The 25,000-nt window shown below is 33.8% G+C and overlaps 1 protein-coding gene across 4 annotated transcripts in view; it reads right to left on the bottom strand.

The window, feature by feature from the left end:
- LOC145253291 (neuronal calcium sensor 2-like) overlaps positions 1-25,000 on the bottom strand; it is a 570,463-nt gene that overhangs the window by 233,922 nt on the left and 311,541 nt on the right. For 2 of the 4 annotated variants that reach the window (XM_080112923.1, XM_080112922.1), the window contains one exon: positions 8,279-8,317. The exons of the other annotated variants lie outside the window; for them this stretch is intronic. The gene's annotated coding sequence lies outside the window, so the exon portion shown is untranslated. The remainder of the gene's footprint in view (positions 1-8,278; positions 8,318-25,000) is intronic. 4 annotated transcript variants of the gene reach the window in all.

The following is a 25,000-nucleotide window of genomic DNA, read 5'->3' as shown; positions in this document are numbered from 1 at the left end:
GATTATTCTGATTAATCCAGTTATGGTAGGGTAGAAGTGTTAATTTATCTCATTATTATTTGACAAACTTAGTCCTCAACCCGAAAGTGTCAAAACACAATAATCACTTGCAAAAAAAGAAAAAAAAAGTCAATAATCAATGCGTGTGCGTGAGTTTCCCATCTTTCTCTCGCCACTCTGTCCCCCCCCTCTTATATTTAAGTCGCCAATATTCGAATAAAAAAGAACCCAAATGCCAGTAACAAGCACAAAATATGTTATTACTAGGGCTGTGACAACAGCATATTCTTTTCATTGTTTTGACTCTTGAGTATATATCCGTTAATATCCTTTTTTATATAGACTGATGGGGTTCTTGGTTGATTGACTGTGTCTTACTGAGTCGGATATATATATTTAAGAGTTAAAAGAATGAAAATAATATTCTGTTGTCACAGCCCTAGTTATATAACGCACTGATTCATAAACATTGCGTTACTATTGAAAGTCAACAAAAGTAATTAAGTCATGCAGCAAAACAAACTCGTTGATAAAAAACGTTCAAGGTTTCAGTCAGATGATCTTTTTAAATATTCCAGACGGACAATTTGATATCGCCTGATTGAAATTTAAAGCCTCGATTAGAAAGCTTATTCAGTGTATGACAATTTAAAGCCTCGATTAGAAAGCTTATTCAGTGTATGAAAATCGTATCTCTAAAGGTTGCGTAATCACGCTTTATTTTAAAATACTAATTGCATTTCCAATTTCATGAATACGTGGAGGAACAACAGGGTTAGATGAAATATGGCGACGAACATATAATTGTGGAAGGAAAACTGATCAGGAATAAAGAAGAACAAATGAGGAATTAATTAAAAAGCTTCAATATTTCAATTGCTGGGAGAGAAAAGATAAATTTGTTGGCGAATTATTGTTTTGACAATCCAAAATGGCGGATAGGAAACTAATACGCGTGGAATAGACAGGGAGATAAGCACACAGGAAAAATGAGCTAATAGGAATAAGTAAAACACGAATTAGAATGCTTAAAAAGTGGAAGGTTATTTAATATTAAGGATCAAATAATACGTCCCGCACTATCAGCCAAGCTTCGACCTCTGTCCGATCACTAGAAGGATGCATCCGTGTGTCTGTTGTACAAGTATTTTAACTCATAGTACTTGTGCCCTACTCGACGTACATATGTTCGATTAACCCGACAAGAAGCAAAGTCTCACCCCTTCATTGTGGAAGTCTATAGATACCGAAAAGTCTAAATATTTATTCCTTCGAACTGTTAAAGTTAAGAATTTTCTCCCGGTCTTCTGCTTCCTGATTGTACTGACATGCAGAGCTTTAAATGTAATGTGAATAGGCATCTCGCTGCTCAGCTTCGTATATAGTATCTCCGTAAATATAGTCCCAAATAGTAGTCCCTTACATTCAAGTAACAATGTGCCCTTTTTGTGGTGAAGAAGAGTAAAAAAATGAATACAGGTTGCTATTTTAGTGAGAGTTCTTGTTTAATTGCGAATTCACAGTGAATATTTTGTAAGGAGAGGTGACTGTGGAGTCGACTCACCCTACCTGTACGCTTTTTCTCTTCGCGACGATTACTGATTATAGGAAAGAAATATTGCGTAGTTTTCGCTAATAACTTTCTATGGTGACAACGAATTGGGCTTGCATGGGAATGACATCATGGGCGAGAGAAGAGCGTACATGTTTTTTCTCTTGACGATTATGTCGTGTTCACACGTGCTTTCACGGCCGGAGGGAACAGTGTCCTTCCTATAACCATAGAGAGAAAGCGTAGGATACTTAGAATAGCTACTTTTCGATCGTGGTTTATTCTTTCCTTTTTTTAGCGAATTTGAAATACAATTGTGGAACCGAAAATGCTGTTGTGTTTATTTATTTTATTTTTGTTTGTTTGTTGAAAAATTTTCTCTTCAGAAACGCCCATGGTGACGAAGATAAAAAAAACAAAACAACACCGAACATCAAGTTTGGATGAAGAATGCGAGAAAAGGCAACAAAAAATATTAATTTGATGTCGTCACTCTTTTATTTCAGCATGAAACATCTTAGAACTACCAGGGAAATGTATTATATTACAAATGTCGGTAATGCACGCATGTACAACTTTAAACCGAACACGTTATGAAGTAGTGGACACTAAAAAAAAAAAAAAACAACAACGAAAAACAAAAACAAAAAACAAAAACAAAAAAACAACAACAACAAGAAAACAAACAAAAAACAAAAAAACAAACAAAAAACAAAAAAACAAAAGAAAACATGAGTAACATTATTGAATAAATAAGATAGAAAGTAATAAAATATTAATCTTTGAATATTGTCTGCGGGAGGAAGGATATTAGAAACGGAACAAAGTGATAAACCCCTTTTTTACGCTTTTTCAACTAGGGGACATTATTGGATTAATTGAGAATTCATTTTTTTTTACAAAGGCATCACCACTTATCAAGGCCAAGAGGCCACTCGAGGATAAGGGTTAAAGAGTGTACAGTAGACAATTGGACAATAAAGTAATCGTTAGTAATGGAAATTCCGTAATCTTTATGTAGATGTTTTTATTCGTTTTTGTTAGCGATACTTTTTGAATGAATTCAATAATTTATACGGAAGTGCATTTTTACCTACAAACCATACGCTAAGTAAAACAAACCCCCCACATATACCCATCCATACTCCAACCATCCACCCTCTATCATTTAACACATGCCTAAATCAATCGAATATAGGATAAATAATATCTCCTTCAGTGAGGAAATATTCAATCGATACAAAAATATTTATAACAACGCGCTAAAAATAGTGGATATAAAAATGTCGACATTAAATACAATAGCACTAATATTAATACAACAAGATCTTATAATCGAAGAAAGAAAATAATTTGGTTCATTCCCTCTTCAACCTAAGGGTAAACACGAAACTTTGGAATAAATTTCTTTCATCTGATAGATAAACACTCCCCACCTAGCAGTACACTACATAAAATCTTTAATAAAAATACCCTAAAACTTAGTTACAGCTGTACTAAAAACATAGAGAGAATTATAAAAAGCATAATAAGAAAGTATTAAGGAAAAATAATCTAACTATTGACTCTAATGATAGTTATAATGGAAAGTCCTGCAACTGTCAAAAACCTAGCGAATGCCCACTAAGCAATACTCGCCTTACGCTCTCGGTGTTATACCAGGATAGAATATGCACCGTAGAAAACCCGGAAACAGAAAGATTCTACATAGTTAGCACGTCCATAACCTTTAACACTAGCACTTCAATGATCTTGAAAACTTCGACACTATCAATGAATAATAAAGCATATGCTACAGACACGCCATTCTCAGTACACTACCGGAAGCTAATCGAAGCGAACAAAACACCTTCAATCGAATGGAAAATTCTCAGAAAGGCTAAAACATGTAGTTTACTAACCTGTAACTTATGTTTAGCGGAGAAATATGTAATTCTTAGTTTTAAGGACCGGGATAAATTATTAAATGTAAAAGTTGGACCGGCTATAAACTGCAAGCACTTTGGTAATTACGCTTTAAGTAAACTATAAAAAAACTAATAGTGATCCCATCCCCATAATAGTAACCGTAAACTCATAACCCCTCACTCCCAATATCTTATTTAATTGAACCAAGGTAAAGGGAAATTGGATACAAAGTGATCTCGATACACTACAAATCAATAACTATACTCACTATAAACGAACATATCCCCAATTAATAACAACACTCACCTAATCATGGAAGAAGACGTTAACATAAAGCAACTTAGTTAATTTTAAGGTAAAGACCAATCCCTAGTTACCCTATAGCTCCATCTCAAACGTCTACCGCTTATACCAAACCAACCAACCAAACAGCAACTAATTTTGCCAAGAATTATATTAAGGTGAATTCACTTTACATATATAATAATTAAACATCCGAAAATGTTTATATATGTATACTAGCAAAAGTACCCATCGTTGACTGGGTTCAAAAACAGCCTACAGAAAATGGGCTCTGATTTATGAAAGTATGATAGGTTATGAAAAGGAAGGGTTGTAAAGAGATAGCTTCGAATTTGGGGTATCAAAACCAAAGCAAAATATGATGAAAGTAAAAGTAAAATAGATAAACCCCATAATTTATTATACCATACCTGTTCACACTGAAACAGTTATCACAATATTCTAAAAAAAAACCTTGTTAAACTTTGTGACATATTTCCATTCTATGGAGGCCAGGCGCGAACGAACACCCCATAATTTTATTATACCATATTTCTTCAAACTGAAACATTATTATCAAAGTATACTTACGCAGATAGATATGAAAAGTCTTTATTAAAGTTTGTGCCTATTTCCATATTATGGAGGCTAGGCGCGAACGCAGACCCCACAATTTTATTATACCATACCTATTTAAGTTAAAACATACTTATCAAAGTATTATTATGTACATCTATATCAAAAACACTTGTAAACGTTTTTTTTTTTAATTTTTAAATTTTTTATTTCCATACTTTGTGGACCAGGCGCGTACGCAAACCCCACAATTTTAATGAATCATCATTATGCCAGATCAAACATACCCATTCCTGTGTCTCGATACATCTTCTATCATTATGTGATCAGTTTTCTATAATAGTCAACCATATAGAAGCCTATTCGTGACCAGACACAGACGTTCCGCTTTATATTATAGAAGATATATCTGCTTGCAACGTCTCTTCTGTGTGTGTGTGTGTGAGAGAGAGAGAGAGAGAGAGAGAGATAGAGAGAGAGAGAAGATAAGAGAGTTGGAGATATAATTAACAGAACGCTTATTTTTGAATTTGCCTTTTTATTTTTTAAATTGTAATTGGTTTTACAAACTCAACTTCTCCGATTCAAACAATTTAATTGAAGCCCAACAGATCACACTTTAGTTAGTAACATTTAAAAATCCCCCAAATTTACACCTTGTTCTCTTTCAGATATGGCGATCAAGATTGTCAGCAAATCGATTACAATACTGGTTACTAATAAAATAATTGTTATCTCCGCCTGGGTGCGGCGGGGGTGGGCTTTGTCCGGGCATAAAATACGCTTACTTATGATATTTTAATTTGTCCAGATTTCGGATTATAGTTGTGATTTCAAAAGTAAAAAAAAAATATTTCGGTGCCATCATCTAGAATCGAAACCGAAAGCAAAACTGTAGCATTCAAAACAGTAGACGTTACCACTGTACCAACGTGGTACGTATATGAACTGAGTAAAAATAAACTAAAATGGATATAGAAAAATATCTTATATTAAAAAAATAAAAAATTGTGCCACTTTTTGACCCCTTAAAACCTATTTCATCCGGCTAAAGACCCCATAAAAGAACGGTACATAAAACTTCAATCATCTGAGACCTCTAGCGCTTCTTTGCGACGTTTAGTTTCGGAGAGATAGAGTTTGAAAATATTGAGACAGACAGACATAGTGAGTTTTATATATTAGATTTTCATATATTTTAATATATTATATACTATTAATAATATATAAAGCAAAAATATAACTATGTGACAACAGAAAGTTGATCACAATCCGACAATCGAATCCAAGATGGTTGATTAAATAGAAATAGAAGAGTCCGTGTCATATTCAATCATTGTATCTAGCATTATTTCTATTTCTTCACTCCATCAATTTATATTCCATTATCAACCATCTTTTTATTTTATTGTACGCGGTATTTCATTCTTTCTTACTTAGATCTCCGTTATATTTTTTTCTTGTTCCAACGTCATGAACCAGTCAACCACTTTCGTTGTATTCCCTCTCTTCCTACTTATTAATTTCATCTTTATCATTTTTAACCCTAACCCTCCCCTGTATTTTCGTTTCTGTTTTCTATCCCAATGATAGCCCCTTCTACTTATCAGCCCATCTAATTCCTTGCAATTTAAACCTGACATCTTTTATATTATCCGTTTCTTCTTCGTTTCTTCATCTACATCTCCAAATGAAAAATGGGTTCATGAACTCCATTCAGTCGGAATCATCGCAACGCAAGTCAAATCACCGTGAAGTGGCCCCATCTTCCATCTTTGAACCGCTATGCCACGTTCAATGGCGTCCAACTTACGTAAACAAAAGATGTGATATTGGCCAGCAGTTGAACGTGGTATTGTATGCGCATGCGCAGAGTCAACATTGATTTCGAAACAGAGCAGAAGCATGACTTCCATATAGTTATTAACGCGCATAAGTGTCGGCTGTTTATGAATGGAAATGAGTGAATTCGAAACTTTTCATCAATCTACTACGAATGCTTAGCATTGACAGTTTTGCCATTATTTCTCTTCTTGCTGTTATGTTCTTGTCATGAAGAAAGTTGAACTATATAGGACAATAACGTCATTTGATGAATTTCAAATTACTCTATAATGCGCACACACGCGCATATATATGCATCTTAAAACAACTTTTACAATATATATATAGTAATAATGGGACGATTTCAATATTTTTCCCGATTCCAATTCTTTATAAATCTCTAATTATTTAACTATTTCCCCCGATTTTCGTAAAAACACATATTCAGATATTTTCCTAAACGTCAAAATATACTTGTGGAGAGTGATCTATCGATTTTAGTTTTACCGGTAATTTAAAATCAATAAATATTTAATATTTTATCATTATTACCAGCAATGGAAGATTTTACTTAAAAAAAAAATCAAATAAAAGAAGACAATTAAAAGAATCGTTTTGGTATCGGAATATAAGCATCAGTTTTCAGATTCCGATACCCCTAAATCTTCCGATTTTTCCGATTCCCGATCCCGATTCCGAATAATCGTCCCAACACTAATATATATATATATATATATATATATATATATATATATATATATATATATATATATATAGATGTTGTTTTGTTTTGGTTTTAGCGATATGTTTTGAATGAATTCAATTATTTACGAAAGTGCATTTTTTTACCCAAATGCGAGTTGGGAATAATTTTCCCTTTTAACCAATTTGGTACCCCCACATGGGGAGCGGTATATATATATTATTTTATTTTTAAAAATAATATATATATATATATATATATATATATGTGTGTGTGTGTGTGTGTACTAGCTGTATATACCCGGCGTTCTGATGCCGAAACACATTGCCGGGCAGAAGGTTTAGTCGTATACTATTAAAAATACACCGTTTATCCTTAATTGTTACGATTTACCTTGTTGGATTTATGGAAACATGAAACAAACCCATCTTCATCTATGAAAATCATAAAGAAAATAATTCTCATAGATTAAATAAATAAAGCTTATTTCCGGTTTTAAACGCAACTCATGTCGGGTAATAATAAGTGAATTAAATAAATTAAATTGAATAAAACTTAAATTAAAAATTAATTAAATAAATAATAACTTTAAATAATTTTCGTAAACAAAACATTTAAACCAATGCTATTACTAAAATAAAAAAGTGCAGTTTCTGAAAGGTTTCCACTAACGATGCCTTCGTTCCATCATAGGCAGCAAGTAGCAGAACTACATCAACAAAAATGAAGTTCTGGAGATACTGCATATGACAAGTATTGAGGTCGTGCTTCTGACCAGACAGCTTCGTTGGGATGGACACCTGTCTGAAATGGATGACATGTGATTGGCCAAAGCCGTATTCTATGGCGAATTGTGCCAGGGCAAATGGGACAGAGGCGCTCCGCTTAAGTGTTGCAAAGATCAGCGGAATAGAAAGCAGCGCGCAGTTGACATCCCAGAGAAAGACTAGAAAGGCAGGACCAAAGTCAATGACAGTTGAAAGGATTTGTTAAAGGGAAGCACTGCGGCTTTGGAGTTCAACAGAAGAAAGGCCGCAGAGGACAAACAGGAGGAAAGCATCATCTGCCCAAGAATCCTCTTGCTGGGTATCGCAAAGTGTGAATATCGAGGATAGGTCTGCACAGTGACCAGAGGGCATTCAGCCAGGGATAATCTTCCTATTGACCCTCGGATCCTCAGAAGCAGACGAAAAGAAGAATGCGAAGAAGATTACCATTAGGGCTGTTTTATGATACTCGGTTACCTATATGACTTCAATAAATATTCAAAAAAACAAAAGAAAAATAACGATAGAATGTGTAATTATTCAGATGAAGGCTTATATGCAATATAAAAGAACACACATTTATTTGACTTAAGAAGTTGTGGTTAACTCAAACTGCATTACATTCCAAAATACAAGGGAGATAATAAAAAAAATATCAAGACAAACCTTTTCATTAATGATTCAATAAACGCCGATTTCACTTACCTGAAAAATAAAAAGAGAGAAACATTAAAATATTGGATCTCATTAAACTGTTATAGAAAGTACAATTGTAAAGTTTGAATGCAAAACGTGATAAACGCCATTTTCAAAATTACGAAACAATCACCAGAAACAGTGACGTATTTCATCACTCAACCAAGCCTAAAAATCATGTTTCAACTATATAACACCATCATATATAGGAATACATGCACATTTTTTCTCTGCTTTCAAATAAAATAAGCCTTCATTCACAGCAAGAACTCTTTTCTACAAAAACTGCAAATAATGTTGTCTTCTTCATCTATGTGCCTATGCTAAGTTTCATATGCAGAGGTTAAGCATAAAAACACATCATTGCGGGATTACTTTCCCGCCAGCTTTAATATAGTCGCCTCGAAACTAAGTATATAAAATACTTGTCGCAAGCTGTCTTGATAAGTCATTAAGTTTTCTTTATTTCATTCATAACTTTCAATCATTTATCTTTCAACTGTCTTATCCCTGAATGGTTCTTAGCCTTGATAATTCACATGTCTTTAATAAGAAAATACCTCTTGTGTTCGCTTGTATAAGTACTTAAAAGAAGTAATTAAATAAAAACTAAACACGCGTGCTTTTAACAAAGAGAATAAACAAAATGTACATAATTCAATCGCAAAATTTTATTTAAATTTAGAAGATACAAAATAAATAGCTATAATACCGAAAACCATTCTGGTGGATTTTTACGAAATTAAATATTAAAAATTTGGAATTTAATGTATTCGTACTTTTATGTTTAATATCCCAATTTAAACTAATTTAGTTTATCGCTTTTGCATTCGAACTCTTCAATTATATAATGCACGAAATATGGAATAGAAATAATTCCCAGTTATTAGGTTGGTGCAAAAATAATGTCGTTTTTTGATTTGACGCTGGACGTCAAAAAACTACATTATTTTTGCACCAACACAATATCTCATTAATAATTCAACATGTGTGTACATTTAAATATTTTCATAATATGCACAAAAAACTTAAGAGTAAGATTAAATAAAAAAAGATGTTCTGTTTTTTGTTTACATCTGAACAAGCTGGTACAGCATGGCTTACTATAAGGAAGACAATAGCTTTAATATATATATTAGCAAAATATAAAAAATGTATACTGTGCGTGTTTTTGTGTCTCGCAAAAACCTTCTGACAGACGCGTTGAAACGTGACAAAATCATTATCGTTTTGAAGCTCGGTCTTTTAGGCGACAAATATCGAAAAATTGATAAAAAAAATTAATTCCTTAACCCATAACTGGACAGTTTTCTAGAAGGAGGGGTCGAGTTTTTTGTCAATAGTTTCGCAAGTTATCATCTCCTTTTGATTTGCTACCCTTAATTCGAACGCTCGCAATTTACGGTTTCGTGATGGACGCATCAGCGACGACGTTAGTTTTTCACCTTCTTTTCCTCCTTCATGTAACGAGTTCGAGCCTGCCTGCTACCACTTTTTTAACACCTCTCTCCACCCGGGATGCCTACTGTTGTTTCGAGGTTCCTTACTACACCACCTCTCGACACACCCGGGCAACGTCGTGTACCCCCGCTAGTATAATAATAAATACGAAATCTGCATTAATCAAGATTTCATATTTAAGTGACCGGGCAATGCGGAGCGCCATGCTTGTATATTGTATATATATATATATATATATATATATATATATATATATATATATATATATATATTACTCGTAGCCAAATTGAATATTGAACTGCTCTTTTCGTTGGTTCTATGGAACAAAACTACATGAAAATTCGCAGGCTTTTTGAAGATTATAATACTATTCTATAGTCACAATTCTATGACAATTAGTATAAAAAAAGAACCTGTAGTTTCAAATCAATGAAATATGCCAAAATTTGCGTACATTTGTATATATAGTGTCCTGGCATGCAGCTTCAATTTAGCTGCTCCGGTTGTCTCCGCTGCGGCTTTTCCAGGCCACTAATAGATATCCGCTATACCTTTGCCAATATGTTTTAGTGCGAATTAGAAATTACCTAAGCTTCTGCAGGCCAAGTTCTGAGCGTTAACAACAAGATGGAGACGCAAAAATATTTGGAATATTACAGCTATTACACATTTTTATAATAGGTTTTAAATTCATTTTAAACATGGGAAATGAGTATTTCTTAAGCGTTTCCGTTTATTCTATTATGCATACGTTACTTTCTTCTTGTTTTCTTCCTTACTTCGATTTCTCCTTGTTTTTGTTTTCTTCCCTTTATGGATTGTTCCTCTCATAATTCATATTCATTTATTCCTTGATTTAACTACTTTATTCCTTTTTTTCTATTAAATGTTTCGACAATTATGCATGAGAAAGACCGTGCCATTGTAGGAATTTTCCGGGAAATTTACGCCGGAAAGAAAATTTCGTCATTTTTTTTCGCGTACACGCTGCTCCATTTTATAAATAAAAGAATGAACTGCGTAGTGTAAACAATATTTAACTCAAGAAGATACAATGCATAATTATAAGACGACTAAAATATTACTCATTATCAGTAAAGTTTCATACACAAATATTTATCTTTTGAAAAACAACTGATAGCACAGAATTAAAAATTAATTATTCCTTTTCAAAGCAAGATAAATATATTTTTCATAATAATTCTTGAATAATTTTTACTCGAATCACACTATAGCAAATCGCTTCTGGGCCTTGATAAGCGGTAGGTATTATTTTCTTTTATTGTTACAATTTAAAATACATTATTTTCATAAAAAAAGCAAAAATACATTCAATTTTTTTACTACTTAAAACCATAACTTTAGTAAAGGTATTTTTTGTTTAAACAAAATAATACATTTCTTTTAAGACTCGAATAAAAATAATGGGTTCATTATATTCCGCGATCATTATTTGATAATTACTGAAAATTTCATTAAAATTGGTTAATTTCCTGATTTTTTGTGTTTGTGGATTTTTAGTGAAGAGAGGGGGTGTCAAAATGTTTATACATTTTGAGCATCAGCATTCATTTTGCACGTACCTAATAAGCGGTGACCCGTTAGTAAAAACATTTGAAAATATGCTTACGTCACAAAGCAGTGATAGCAAATAATATTTTCTTGAATGGCGTTTTTTTTTTCTATGGAAGTCACCACTTATCAAGGCCAGGATGCCACTCTAGGATATGTGTTAATGAAATCGCAGTGACCAGATATCTTCTGGTCACTGCGATTTCATTGTTTCGGCAGGTTACGGTATATTTCGGCGTTGTACGTAAACTACCCGGAAAATTCCGACGATAACACGTTCCTATTCTGCATGTTGCAATGTGTTTTGTAGTTTTATCTCTTCTTCTTGTTTCCATTTATGCGTTTTTTTAAAAATTACTATTGCTTCATTTCTTTTATTAACTCTTTTGTTTTTTATCCTTTTTTCCTGACATTATGCAGCTCTTAGAACTTATGGGTTATTTTCTTTTTATTCAATTCTTCACTTGTTTCTTTCATTTACACCTTTTGTCGTGCTTTTCATAGCTCCCTTCAACTTCCTGCTTTCGCTAGTGCGCATGCCTACACGAGTACTCATTCACATAAAATGGCGTCGACACACCAGCTGAATAAGAAAATAAAGTTAACATAACAATTTTAATCATTTGAATGGGTAAAAAAACAAATAAAAAAACATTCATCTCAACATTTGTGTACCTTGTATACTTTGACTCCCCGTCTCAATACTACACAGATGAGCTTACTCGTAAGAAGACTATACATTTAAAAGAAACAAATATTAAAAAAGAAATAGAATAAAATGTAAATATTACAAACCAAAACGTCTTTTGTAACTAATCACACAATCGTACATTCATTCTACATTTGTCTTTCTTTAAAAAAAAACGAGTTCAAGGATACACGACTATTATTTATGGTGTACTCGATTACCCTCGACATTCACTTGTATGGCTTCGTCTCTCAAGATATTTCTGTTTGATTTTAATCAAAATTCTTTTTTTTAAATACAGCGTCTTATAATTATCCAATTTAAAGAATTCCGAAAGCTTAGTCATATTTCAGCGCGAAATATGTGTGGGTTTTTTAAAGATATTGTATGATTTAAAAACGTGATTGCTATGGTATTTTATTAAAGCGAATAAGAATACAAATCGTTACTAGCTATATCGATCCGCACTCTTTAAAATCAGTACAATGATTTTTAATGTTTGGTAGTTAATGATAATTAGATAATGAAATTTGCTCCATAGAATTTCTACATGACAATTTCTTTGTGTTCTGTAAATATTTTAATGCTTACAATATATATATATATATATATATATATATATATATATATATATATATATATATATATACACATATATACACACACACACATATATATATATATATATACACACACACAAAAATACACACACATATATATATACACACACAAATACACACACATATATATACACACACACACACACACACATATATATACACACACACACACACACACATATATATACACACACACACACATATATACACACACACACACACATATATACACACACACACATATATACACACACACACATACATATATACACACACACATATATACACACACACACACACATATATACACACACACACACACATATATATATATATATATGGTTCTTTAGCCGGTTAAAATAGTTTTTAAGGGATCCAAAAAAAAAAAAAAGGGTCAAAATTGTAAAAAATCGTTGAACATTTCGTACATTCATCTTAGTTTATTTTTAATCAGTTCATATGCGTGTTACCTTGGTACAGTGGTAACGTCACCAGCTTGGAATGCTACAATTTTGCTTTCAGTTTCGGTTCTAGTTGATAACGCCCAAATACTTACTTTTACTTTTGAAATCATAACTCTATAATAAGATATATGAAATCTGGACAAATTAAAATATCATACTCAAGTGAATTTTACCACCGGGCAAAACCGGGCGGCCCTTGCTAGTAACATATATAACAAACATTTTTTGTGTAACTTATATAGAAAATTGCACTCCGATCAAAAAATTAAACATTAAAAATTATAAGTAAAAAAAAAATGTGATGCTTAATTGACAGAGTAAGAACTCGTCTAGCTACAACCACAGCAAAGAACTTATCTTTCTCTCTCTGTGCCCAAAACGAAACCTTCACGAACAAAATGCCTTTTATAGCACACCCCATCAATTGAAGAAAATACCATGAGACTACTTTCCAACTGACTAAAACATTTTTGTTTTCAAGTCTAATGTAAATAAATGTGGTTTAGTCGTTGCCTTGGATAATCGATTCTTCTTTAGTTATTTCTACTCGTTCCACTCATTGTGTCTAGTCTTCCTGTATTAATCATTGTCTAACTTAAAATCTTTTTTTTTACTTGGGAGTTACCACTTGCCAAGGCCCGAAGACCACTCGAGGATAAGGGTTAATGAATGTAAGGTGGTAGCATAGTAATCGTTAATGGTGTAAATTGAGTAGAATTTGATTATTTATGTGGACGGCTCAACAAGAACTTGTTTGCATTGGATTTGAAGGCTACTATGTTGTATTCAACCGAGAAGCAGGCCAGCGAAACAATGTTTCACAGGCGGGCAGTTCTGAGAAAGAAGCTTTGTTCATGGGATCTGCGTTTAGATTTAGGTACAGGTAGAGAGTGGGGGAAATCGTATATAGTGCTTGTAGCTAGTTGGGTGTTGATTCTTATTCTCGAATAGCTTCTGGGCCTTTATAATCGGCAGCCCATCGACAACAAATGAATATTTTTACAATGAAAGTGTGTGTCGAATTCGTCACAAAGCAAGAACGAATATTTTGAAGATGCGTCCATTAAATTTAGTGTGACTAAAAATCACCAAAAGAATGTTAAAGCAATTTATACAAAACTATATTTTATAATAAAATTATTGACAACAAGATGGCAACTGTGAAAATAATCAAAACTAACTTCAATAGCGAGATGTCCTTTCTCTTGGGTGAGTTGAAGCACTACTCACTGTGACAGTAAGATTCGGCGATGTGAGATGAGGGAGGTTTTTAGATCGATTGATGTATTTCTGTGTTCCCTAGAACGCTCCAAACGAGAAAAATGTATTTGTGTAACTTTTATGACTATATGATTAAGTTTATAGTAGTCGTTATCCGGCGCCATACCATCTAAATGTCGAGGGCTACTGAGTGCTTTCTAGTGACAATTTGATAGAAAACTAAGAAACGTATTTGCAAATTCAGGCTTTTGGTTTAAAATATGACTTTGATCAGCTCTCAGTGATAAGCCCGAAATATTGAAACGGCCCTTCTTTCAAATATTGCGGAGGCGTAAGTATTCCTCATTTCTGGTTGGCCGAAATAAGATTTTCATATTAAAATTCTTCTCGGCGGACCTGAACGAGCTTTCCCTTCTGCTATAATATTATCGTGAATAACAGACTTAACTTTCATATTTGTAGGAATTTTTTAAAAAGTTTATTTAATGAATTTTAACGTAGGGGGGACCACTTTTAAATTATAACGTTCTATTAAATGTTTTTTTTACACCACAAAATAGCTTAATAAGATTAGTTATTCTGATTGACCAAAAAGTGGGATATAAATTTAATAGAATGCTATAATTTAAAAGTGATTCCCCACGTTAAAACTCATTAAATAAACTTAAAAAAAATTTCTTCCTGCTTATATGAAAGTTAAGTTATCGAGGATAATCTGCAGAAAAAAAAAAATAAGAAAACGTGAAAAGGAATTAATTTACGGCGGGGGGGGGGGCTCGTTCAAGTCCGCCTTCTTATCGAATTCAGAATCGATATTTTTATATAATATTCGATTTACGTTTCTGTGTTGGTTCTATAACATACTAAGCCGAAATTAAGCGTGACAACATACTGGCAGATAAACTTTCATCGAGACCAGTGGGCGCATCTAAAAATAATATTTTAAACTAAAGTGTGACCGATCAATTAAAATGTTTTTAAAACGCAGCAGGCATTCACAAACAATATAAGTTGGGGACATTGCTAAGGCTGCTGCAAAAATGTGGCCTTCCTCTACTGTGCAAAGCAATAACTTACACCCAAAAGTATCCTGTATACATGCACAAAACCACCATAAAGTTCTGTTTCCATATATGGATTAGTGCATTTATCACTAGTCTCACCCTCTAATACTACATGGTTCAAAAACTCAATTTAATAGGTCTCAACTAAGCCTTAACTCCTTCTCCATAGCCGAAATGTTGCATCCCTGTATTCGTTTTATGGATACTTTAATGGAATGTGTTTCTGATGAACGCATTGAACATGTGCTTCCTCGAGGTACATACACCGACAAACTCGTCTAGCAGCAAAATCCTACCCTTTCACTGTAGAGGTACCTAGACGCAGGAAAGCCTTCTACTATAAGAATGTTTTTTTCACCCGGAGTGCTAGACTTCGGAATTCCCACCCTATTTCGTGCTTTCCTAACTGTATTAAAATGTAGAAGCTTAAATGTAATGTGAATATCTCGCTCATATCCTCACACAGTTCCCAGTACACATCGTCCCAAACAGAAACTCCTTACATCCACATGGCAAAGTAACTTATTCGTGGTGGACGAAACTGTAAAGAAAGCGCAACACATTTGAACGGACGGCCATCGCCTCTTGTAAGGATGTATGGATGCACCTAATAAATGAATAAACGCTTTCTATTTTTTTTTACTGATTTAAACGTGCAAAAAAATAAAGAAAGAAAGAACTCTATTTAGCTTCCTTTTAAAAACGATGCGATGTATGAGCGATAAATAATTAGCAGTTAATTGAATCAAAAAAATCGGTTTACAATAAAATACTGATTTAACATGACTAAAATTATTAGGTATTTTGGTTGGCACATGGTCACAAAGCAATGTTAAATTACTGCATTATTAAACTAATTCCAATTATATTACTTAGTCTCGTCGGAATATTGGTCTCATCTTGAGTGGTAATTTTAAAGCGTTTCGGTCGATGTAATCTCCAAACTTCTTTAAATGTATCATGTCGAACTCGGGAATCTTCCTATCGAGCTAAGGAATCTTCCTGTCAAACACAGGAATATGCATGGAATTTGGAACAGAACCCTTTATTTATGCTCTCGTCCAACAATCATGACTAGGTAAAAGTTCTAAGTAATTCGCAATTGTAGTTTGAGTGTCGCCCGCATTGAGGATTGAACCTTCAATATCCAGAACAGTGCAACTTACAAATGAATTTTACCAAGTACTTTATTCATTACAACAAGATACACCTGAAGAAGTTCGGAGGTTATAAAGACCAAAACATTGTGAAAAAAAACAACAAAAAAACACCCAAGATGAAAACAGTCTGAAACATCTAAATAATACGAAAAATTAATCCTCATCTAAATAATTCCGGAATGTAAATCACAATAGCCTTTATTTTCATTTTGTTTACTTAAATTCATTTGTGAAATTATATTGAAAGAATTGCGCCATTTTCTACTTTCTTTAAAAGGGAAATGTGTTTGTGCAGATCATTGGAAACGGTTAGTCAGAGAGAACATCATGTTGGTACGAGGGGCGTGCAATAATTAATGCTCCTGACCCACTTCTAGTTGTCTGATCCAGATGAAATTTTGCATGTGCAATGATTTATATCCCCACGGCTTATGTGGCAAACTACAGCTCGGAACTCATTGTGGTTTAAACTAAGTCAGGTGTGAAGTGGAGCCTGTTGAATGTCGAGCAGTGATACGGTTTTTGTATTTGAAAGGACGCACACCACAGGAGACTTTTGATGAAATGAAAGAAACTTATGGTGATAATGCCGCATCATATGACCTTGTAAAACGCTGGCATCGTGAATTCAAACATGGACGGAAGTCTGTGGAAACAGCTCCCAGACCTGGTCGCCCTCCCCTTCTGCCATTGATAAGGAATCTGTCTGTCAAGTTGAGGCTGCCATTTTGGAAGATCGGCGTATTACTATTCGCCAAATAGCCCAAGATGTCAAGATTTGTACAGGGTCTGTGGAAACTATCATTCATGACCATTTGCATATGCATAAGGTGTCTGCCAGATAGATTCCCAGGTTACTCAAACCATTCCAGAAGCAAGAACGCGTCGAGTGCTCGAAGATAAATTTGGAGATGTTCCAAGAAGATAAGTCAAAGTTTTTCAAAAGACTGATTACACAGGATGAAACCTGGGTGCATGACTATGATCCAGAGACCAAAGCCCAGTCAATGCAGTGGAAGCACTTGGACTCATCACCTCCAAAGAAGGCAAGGGTGCAGCCCTCCGCTGGCAAGGTCATGCTTACAGTCTTCTGAGACCAGGACGGAGTAGTGATGACAGATTTCCTGGCAAAGGGTACCACACTTACAGGAGCCTATTATGCTTCACTTTTGAGGAAATTAAGGGAAGCTATCAAAATCAAGAGGCGAGGCAAGATCAGCAAAGGTACCCTCCTCCTGCAGAACAACGTTCCGGTCCACAACTCGCATGCCGCCAGATCAGAAGCACGGGCGTGTGGTTATGAAATCCTTCCCCATCCTCTCTACTCTCCTGGCCTTGCACTCTCTTTCACCTCTTCCCAGCCATGAAGTTGTTTTTGAAAGGAAATCGTTTCTCAAATGATGCAGCCTTGATTTCTGATGTCACGTCGTGGTTGGAGGACCAACCTGGAGTGTTCTACAAAAACGGTCTCCAGAGCTGCATCAAACAATGGGAGAAATGCATTACTCTGAGTGGTTCCTATGTAGAGAAAGACTAATAACTGTGCCAAGTTTCGTTGTTCTACTGCTATGGAAAGTGGGTCAGGGGCATTACTTATTGCCCCTCGTAGTGTACAGTTAATGTTTATGTATACTCATAAAATAAATGTATTTTTATGCTCTTCCTGAACTTTTGTGTGCGAATATTGTTTGAATGACAGAGCAGTACAATAAAGCAGCAAATAAATATGTGGAAAAGTACAGATTTTTAGAGACACTAATGCTAAAACTTGTATTTCTTTCTGATGTCTTTTCAAAAGTAAAATGATTAATGAGGATCTGTTTAAATATATTCAGGCAACATAAATTATAATAACATCAACTTTACATTTTTCCCAACTGAAAATTTCGACAACTTGTTAAATGGTGCCTAGTATAATGGATAAGGACTCAAACTATGGAATCGATAAATCGACTTAGAGTCTATTAAAACGTAGAGCGTTCACATAGGGTGATAAAATTGGGAAATATAGGAAAATACATGTCTACTTGGCAACTTGTGTTCAATAAATTGTTGTATAGTGTTTGAGGATACGACGTAATCACTTGACACACTGATGATCTAACGAAATGAAGCAATTTTGAGCCTGGTAGTGTACTAAAATTAATGATCATTTGGAAATTCCAGGTGCTGTATGTGCTCTCTGCTTATCTCGGCATTGTTTCCAATCATCTAGCACTACTCTCTGCCACTGGAATCAAATAGTGCAGAGAGTTGCGGTTGATTTTGCGCAACCCTTGCCTCACAATTACACGCGGAGATACCCTTACGTGGGTTATTCATTGTCTTTTGAAACCGAACGGAGGCATCGCTAACGTTTAAGGAGCACATGTGTTATAATGAATAATTAATTTAATTAAAGTCTGCTGTATCGCATTTACTTACAATTAATTAGGGCATAAACACGTTTCCACAGCTATAAAGCAGCAGCTTGTGTTCAATGAATAGTTTACAGTGAATTGCTTCTAATAATTTGTTTCGCTATAAAATAGCCTAAAAGATTTGATTGATTTAGGTATAAATAGAGAGCAAGGGAAATTGCTGATAGTTGTTGTAGATATTCGAGTGTTTGCTGTGAAAGACTTACCGGGGAACCATAGAGTGAAGTTTGGTCAAGCACCTAACATGAAAATAACAGTAGAGCAGAAAGAGGCTGGCAAGGTCTCTTCTGTGAGACAAAGGTTACAGAGAGGAGAAAAAGAACATCGTCCACTAGATGCCGAAGTACATTCTGTACCATGTCGAGCCAGGAGAGCATTCTCTTAGCTGCTCCCCCTTTCTTCATACTACTGTTCTCATCGTGTGTTATTTGAACAACGTTTCGCTCGATGTAATTAACCTATAAATGTATCTTTTCGAACTCAGGAATCTTTCTGTCGAACTCGGGAATCTCTACGGAATTTAGAACGCAACCCTTTATGTATTTCACGATGCTAGCATGCCCTCGTTCTGTTTGGCAGAGGAAGTTCCAAGTAATTCGCTATTGTATTTCGAGTGTCACATGCAAAAAGGATTGAACCTTCAACCTCCAGAACAGTGTAACTTTTCAACATTCATAAGAGGACATATTTTCCTCAAACGATATGAAGAAATTATGATTTATTATACAAAAGATAATTAATATTATCTAAATAATAGCATATAATAAAAATAAGATATGATAAAAATAATATAATTAATAATTATAACAAAATAAAAATACTTAACATATTATATAATAATATAGAAGAAAATATAATAAATTACTTAATTAAAAGGAAATAACAATAAATGATTATATAAAATAATAGAAAATGTATTACTTAAAAATTTGATTGTAAAACGTTATTTTTAGCGTCTCTGGAGATTAAAAAAAAATGGAACAGAAAAGTATTCTTTTTCGGTTTCCTCTAGACCGTTCTCTAGCGACAACCATAAATAGCGAAAGATTGCTATTTATAGTCAGTTATAATACAGCACTGAGACGCGTTCATAGGGGACCAGACCTTATGACTCCGACCGAAGAAATCACAAGCAAAATTCTAGTCGTTTAACAGCAGATGAACTGGGCAGCAAGATACAGAGAAAAATCTCATCAATAACTGGTAAATATGGATTTTTCTGAATTATATTTGACCAAAAGCATTTATATCTAAAAATATAAAAACTTCACTATAAAAAACAATTACTTCAATCAAAAGGAAAATAACTAGAAAACAGAGTTATTCCCCTTTGTATTGCTACGATTGTAAAAAGCTTATTAGTAATTCGTTTCCTTTCTATTTCCTTTGTAATAAAATTACTTTTTTCAAATTAATTTTTTTTTGTTTTTCACTCTTTATTTTTTTAATTAATGTTTGCGGCGTTCCGTTACGCCTAGGCTAGGACACAAAAACCGTAACACAACTGAATGGTTAGAAAATATTAGGTTGGTGCAAAAGAATGTTTTTGACGTTCAACTATATATATATATATATATATATATATATATATATATATATATATATATATATATAAACGACATTATTTTTGCACCAACCTAATACTTTATCAACTACGCTACGAATTTTTGTCGCCAACTAAGATTGGAGGTTACACCGACGAAAACGTCGTGAAAATTACACTCAAAATGAGAACAGAAGTCGGAAAGATCTAAATAATATGAATAATCAATTCTCATTTTCAAAATGCACAAACATAATATAAGTAATTTGTTGAAGACTTTGCATTTACATAATGAATGAACCCGGTTGCGCACGTTCGCAGTGGTCTACTTACGAGTGAATATGAAATACTCATAATAGAATTCAATTCTGTATCAACTTAAAATGAGAATAATTACATTAGTTTCGTCCTAGTGAGGCACATTGAAGCTATTATTTTCACGAGGAGGGAGAAAAACTGGCGTATCGCACTTAAAAAAATCGAAATACACAACGCATTTGCATTCATCAACCAATAAACATTGAACGCTGAATAGCATTTGTTTTCGCTTTGTATTTGCCTGATATTAACATGATGAGTTTCACAAACAGCTTGCAGTCTCCAGACACAATTGCAGAAATGTATTGATTCTTAAACAGTTAGATTCTTGAAAAGTTTAGCACATTAAGCCGGTCGAACAATGTTAAAACCACGCGTACTGCATCAACGTATCTAATCAGGAAGTTAAAAAAATGAACCGATCGATTTATAGACTTTTCGTTTACAAGAGAAATGAAAAAATCTAACATTATAGATAAAATAAAAAAAAAATACATAAAAAATATAAACGATATATAGAGCGTATGTATATCTGAGTTTGGAGAATTTTAATATATAATCAACAACACCTCACAACTGTCTGTTTCCTGTGTAAGTCTCCAATTCTAAGCTAGAATAAAGTAATGGAAAAATAAGATAATCTATAAAACCATACCGACGTTTTCCTGTGCATTCTTTTCACATATATAGACTTATTTTGTTGTAATGAAACAGTTTTTTTGTATCTTTATTTACTTTGCAACAGACAAATGAAATTGCGAATTAGGTTGTCTACTTTATATCATTTTTGATTTTATAATTCTTGATAATTAACCTTGTCTTGTAGTGACCACTAGGGCTAGGACAACAGCATATGTTTTTCACGGTTTTGACTCTCGAGTGTGTATTCGTTGATATCTTATATGTTTTTAGATAGAGTAATGTGGTTCTCTGTTGATTAACTGGGTCTGACTGTGCCTGATGTATACTCGAGAGTCCAAACAATGAAAAGAATATGCTGTTGTCATAGCCCTAGAGATCACACTTGTATAATCTATACTTCTATAATATTCTTTTTTTGTATTGACATCCATATGAAAAACCCTTTTTTTCTATTTATTTAAAAAAAAATACAACTTTGTTATACATGGTTTGTAGAATTGCATTCATCTGAAAAAGATGTAGCTATTTTGCATATTCTTTTAAACATTCATTTTAATTATTTCCCTCTTAGATTTTTCAGTTTTCTTATGGGATGATCATCTTTAGTTAACTATTACGTATAATTATATTCATGCAGATATTTTACATGAAAATAATTATAGTAAACACAAAATCTCTTTCTACATATATTTATGCATGCGTGTATATATATTTGTTAAAAAAATTTGCCTACCAAATTTCTGACAGTTTTTAGAGTTGAGGTCCCCAGCGCCGTTCTTCGACTTTTAGTTTTGGGAGAGATAGAGTTTGAACATATGGAGACAGAAAGACGGATAGACAGACATAATGAGTTTTATGAGTTAGACTATTTAAAAATATTCATTTCTGTTAAATTTGTTGTACATTTTCTTTATATAAAAACTAATCAGATTATTGAATGTCTGTTTGAGAAAAAACAAAGTGGGCATAAATGATAACAGAAATTGCAAAACAAACTGTAAAAACCAACAGGGAATAAATTAAAATAGATGAAAATATGCAGTCGTATATAATATAAATCTCACTTGTCTGTTTGAATGTATGTATGTATGTTTTTATGTCTGGCCAAAACTTTCGACAAAGGTAATGGATTTTCACAAAATCGGTGTCGTTTTGAAGCTTGACACTTCAGGCGACAAATATCGAAAAATTGGCTAAAAATATTAATTTCTTCACCCTCAACTCGTCACTTTTCTATAAGGACGGGCCGCTTTTTCTCACCAATATTTTCGAAAGTCATCCTCTCTTTTGGATTGACTAGCCTTAATTTAAACCTTCGCCACTTCCGGTTTGGTGATAGGCGCAACAGCAAAGTGTCACGTTTTATTTTGATGTTTTTCCTCTTTCGGGGTACCGGTTTGAGCCTGCCTGCTTTCCTACCCCTTTCTTTTTGCTCAACACACAGCTCCAAACACTCGGGCAACGCCGGGCACCCAGGCTAGTTATAAATGTTTTACGAGAACTAATTATGTGGTTTTGATGCAGAATTCATATTGTAGGTTCGATTCCTGGCTTGGGATAGGTGCTAGTCTAGCCGCACTGAAGAATTGCAATACTGCAAAACAGTCCGTCTGTGTGTGTATATATATATATATATATATATATATATATATATATATATATATATATATATATAAATAAACACTACGTGTAAAATTATTAACGAGATAACATTTTTTACCAGTTTCTGAACGGTACTTAAGGTTGTCAAATTAATAACAAGGCAGTTTGTTTCGTCAATAAAATGGGTCATAAAGGTGGTTTGAGTAATTCTGAAAAGAGTACTATTACAGAACAGCTAGCAAAAGGTAAAACTACCTTCTAAATATCGAAAATGATAGGAAGGTACAATCAAACTGTGAAGAATTTTGTCAAGGGCACCACAAAGGAACATAAGAGAGCTGATGAAGGTAAATCTAAAGTTGTTTCACGCTGTTCTCTACTCCAAATTAAACGTGAAGTTGTTAAGGACCCTGGACAGACAAGTCGAGAAGTCTTTGAGCAAGCTGGATTGGAGAATGTCTCAAAAAGTACTCGATGTCGCCTTCTGAAAGAAGTTGCACAGTCTGTTAAGCCTGTGACAAAGCTTCCATTAAAGCAACAGCACATACAAAACCAATTGAAATGGGAAGAGGACAACATGAAATCGGATTTTTCCAAAGTTTTGTTCACGGAAGAAGTGTATGTCACTCTTGATGGCCCAGATAGCCGGAGCATAGGATGGGCCCTAGATGGACGACATCGTCATCAGCGTTTAAGGCGCCAACAAGGTTGTGGTGAGATAATGATTTGGGCTGGGAGTATCGGAGGTACTTTGGTTGACCCATGGAGAGTCCCAGAATGCATAAAAATGACGTCAAATGCTTACATAGCTTTTCTGAAGGATCACTTTGAACCGTGACTATAGAAGCAAAGGTTGACGTTCAGAAGAACCATTATTTTTATGCAGGATAATGCTCCCTCGCATGCAGCAAACAAAAGAAAAGAGTATTTGCCACAGCTGGGGTTCTCTGGACTACGGAAGATGGAGTGGCCTGCAAATTAACCAGATTTGAAACCAATTGAGAACCTTTGGAGTCTCATTAAGCGACACCTCTATGTAAGTGGACGCCAATTTAAGAGCAAAGATGAGTTTTTGGATGCTCTCCAAGAGGTATCGCGAGGAATAACTGTTGACGAAATCACAACTTTTACTAATTCTGTGGACCAACCTCCTTTACAAGTCATTAATAAAATGGATCACATATCCCCTACTAATTATGTCAACGTAAAAATTGCTATGTAGTTATTGTGTTCTAAGCATTTTTCCTAGTTCATTTAATGTTTGAAAATTATTTCAATAAACAAGTTGAGTATATTGTTTTTTTTTCCCAACCTCGTTAATAACTTGACACACTGAAAACAACAGATATTCCTATCTTCTGCCATAGTTTCGCTAATAATGCTTTAAATACTTTTATTTTCTGACTGGAGTAGCTGGACAGTATTGTTAGCACTTTCTCAAAGTTTCATGGATTTTTAGTTACTCGTGTCTTAAATATTAAAAAAAAAATGCAAACTCGTTAATAATTTGATACTCAGTATATATATATATATATATATATATATATATATATATATATATATATATATTAGGTAATTTCAATAAGTTCCCAAGCTTTTTTGAACAGGTATTTAAAATTGTAGACTATTAAAAATTCAGTATGTTATTGCTAGACATCTTATGAGATGACTGACCAATTTTTATGATTTCAGGTTGAAATAGACAGCTACAGAAGAAATTGGAATACACCCTACTAAAGCCTAATTGTCACAACTGCTGAATTTCACAAACGCAATCTGGACATGAGTAAACTTAAGAAAAACGGTATGCCGAACATTCTGCTTTAAACTTAGGAAAAATGCCACAGAAACGTATGGAATGCTTCAGGCTACTTTTGGACCATTTTCCATGAAGCGACCATCAGTTTCGGAGTGGTG

This window comes from Euprymna scolopes, chromosome 3 (genome assembly GCF_053919585.1).
Source record: "Euprymna scolopes isolate OS-2025 chromosome 3, ASM5391958v1, whole genome shotgun sequence".
In the NCBI taxonomy this organism is placed as follows: Eukaryota; Metazoa; Mollusca; class Cephalopoda; order Sepiida; family Sepiolidae; genus Euprymna; species Euprymna scolopes.
The sequence above is the reverse complement of the archived record's forward strand: the minus strand, read 5'-3'. Positions and strand labels throughout refer to the sequence as shown.